Source organism: Trichechus manatus, unplaced genomic scaffold (assembly GCF_000243295.1).
Source record: "Trichechus manatus latirostris isolate Lorelei unplaced genomic scaffold, TriManLat1.0 scaffold00011, whole genome shotgun sequence".
NCBI classification, from domain to species: Eukaryota; Metazoa; Chordata; class Mammalia; order Sirenia; family Trichechidae; genus Trichechus; species Trichechus manatus.
The window spans coordinates 9,326,980-9,329,209 of NW_004443947.1; the positions used below are offsets into that span (position 1 = coordinate 9,326,980).

Here is a 2,230-nt window from a genome sequence, read left to right on the forward strand (position 1 = left end):
CCCTACCCTGGCAACCACTAATACAGTTTCAGGGCATGTTTTTGGCCTCTCACCCCATCTGTGTGGTAATTGTGTGTCTGTACATCTAGCTGACCGGATGGATAGTGAGCTTGCTGGGGAAAGTCTCTGTCACTGACAATTCTGCCTCCAGCACCAGTCCAGACCTGGTACAGGTTGGCCACTCAGTAAACGTGCGTGCATCAGGGGTGTATTCGGTAGAATATCAACTCCATGAGGGCGGGGTTTTTTGTCTATTTTGTTCACTGCTATATACCCATAGACATAGGGCAATGCCTGACAAGGGTTCAATAAGTACATTTTAAAGACCTTTGGTGACCAGTGGACATATGGTATTCCAACCACTTTTTATGCCTCTGGAGTTCTTTGGTAGTATACTTTTTCCTCTGAAAATATTAGCTGCCCTTCAGCGGGGACTTGCGTAATGGCGAAAGGCAAAAGAAACGTTAGTTGAAGCAAAATACCTGGTGTATGGGGCTTGCAAGTTAGGTAATGCAACCAGGAAGCATGACTGGGTAAAAATTTTGTCTCTTTTGACTTATGTACCCCTAGATAACTGGTGTGGTGGTTAAGAGCTACAGCTGCTAACCAAAAGGTCAGCAGTTCGAATCCACCAGGCACTTCTTGGAAACCCTATGGGGCAGTTCTACTCTGTCCTATAGGGTCGCTATGAGTTGGTTTTTTGGTTTAGATGAGCCTTATAAGCATATTTATAGTTTCTAGTGTGATAGTTAGGGAACCCTGGTGGGCTTGGTTTTGGGTTTTTTGTGTCATGTTTGGAAAAACCAGAGTTTCCCCATGTAACCTAATGGAAGGTGCCCCATCATATTTTCAGCAACCAAGGTTCACTGGGACAGACAATTGCCCATCAATCAGCAGGCTCGAGAACGCAAACAGTTCAGCGGTAACCATGTAGTCCCATATAATATTTCTCAAAATCCATATTACCAACAAAAATTTAGACATACTCCATGATTCAGCATACTTCCATTAATGAAAACACATGGTATCAAAAAAAAAAAAAAAAAAAGTTAAAGCAGAAAATAATAGGGTCACCAAAGGGTTAAATGAACGAGTGAACAAATCCTCCCTCCCCAAAACCTTGCAAGGTAGGTGGGGTAGGTTGTTTCATCCATTCCTAATTCTTCACTCTCTCCCTGCCCTTCTGCCCCATTGACTTTGATCAAATAATGACTGAATGATGGGAGCCCAGACCTGCCTGACTCCAGAGTTGCTGTTCTTTGCTCTGAAAATGGTTAGGCTAGGGAAGGGGTTACACCAGGAATGAGAGAAGAAGGGGGTTGGGAAGTGGGTGTGCCAGGTTCCTGGAAGGAAGCTGTGGCAGTGGACTCCAGGAGAGAAGGAAGACAGACAAACAGATGCTCTCTGGGTCTGTGACCCCAAGGGGGTTTAAACGATGCCTCCTGGCAAGGGCTTTGTGGACGATTCCACATTTTCTGATCTTCTCCTGCTCTGAGCAACTGGCCCCAAACTCTGCCCTACTTCCTTGAACTCCTGCCGCACTCTGCAGTGCAATGCTTCTTCATGGGAACTAATCGCATCTTTCAAAGATGCTAGGGGCAGGAAAATGAGCATCAGATGTGAGTCAGGAGCCCTGGATGCTAGAGTGTTGGCTCTGCACAACTCACACTATGGGACCCTGGGCAAGCCAAGCCCCTCTCACAGCCTGGATTCCCACGACTGTAAACGAGGGGCTTGAATCAGATAACCCCCAAGAGCCTGTCTTGCTCTAATTCTAAAAGCACCCCCCCAAAGCAAGGTCTGACAACCATCTCTCCCAGAATAAAAAAAAACAAAAAAGCAATAACGACAAAAAAACCCGTTACTGTTGAGTTGATTCTGACTCATGGCAACCCTACATGTTACAGAGTAGAACCTCCCCAGAGGGTTTTCTTGGCTGTAATCTTTACAGAAGCGGGTCTTCAGGCCTTTTTTCCATGGCTCCGCTGGGTGGGTTCAAATCACCAACTTTTCGGTTAGTAGTCGAGGGCAAACCGTTTGCGTCACCCAGGGCCCTTTCCAGAATCAAAGGAGACTAGAATTGTGAGCTGAGAAGGCATCTCAGAGATCCCCAATAAATGACTGATGAACGTGAGTTGGATTACCAAGCCAGAAGACCTGGGATTGAATTCTAGATTTGACCTCATCATCTGTGTGACTTTAGAAAAGTCAGTTCAGGAGGAACCCCGGA

At 46.1% G+C, this 2,230-nt stretch overlaps 1 protein-coding gene across 2 annotated transcripts in view; it reads right to left on the reverse strand.

Annotated features, from left to right (window-relative positions):
* Positions 1 to 2,230, reverse strand: part of KCNIP1 (potassium voltage-gated channel interacting protein 1) — a 532,042-nt gene that overhangs the window by 185,142 nt on the left and 344,670 nt on the right. The gene's annotated exons all lie outside the window — the stretch shown is intronic.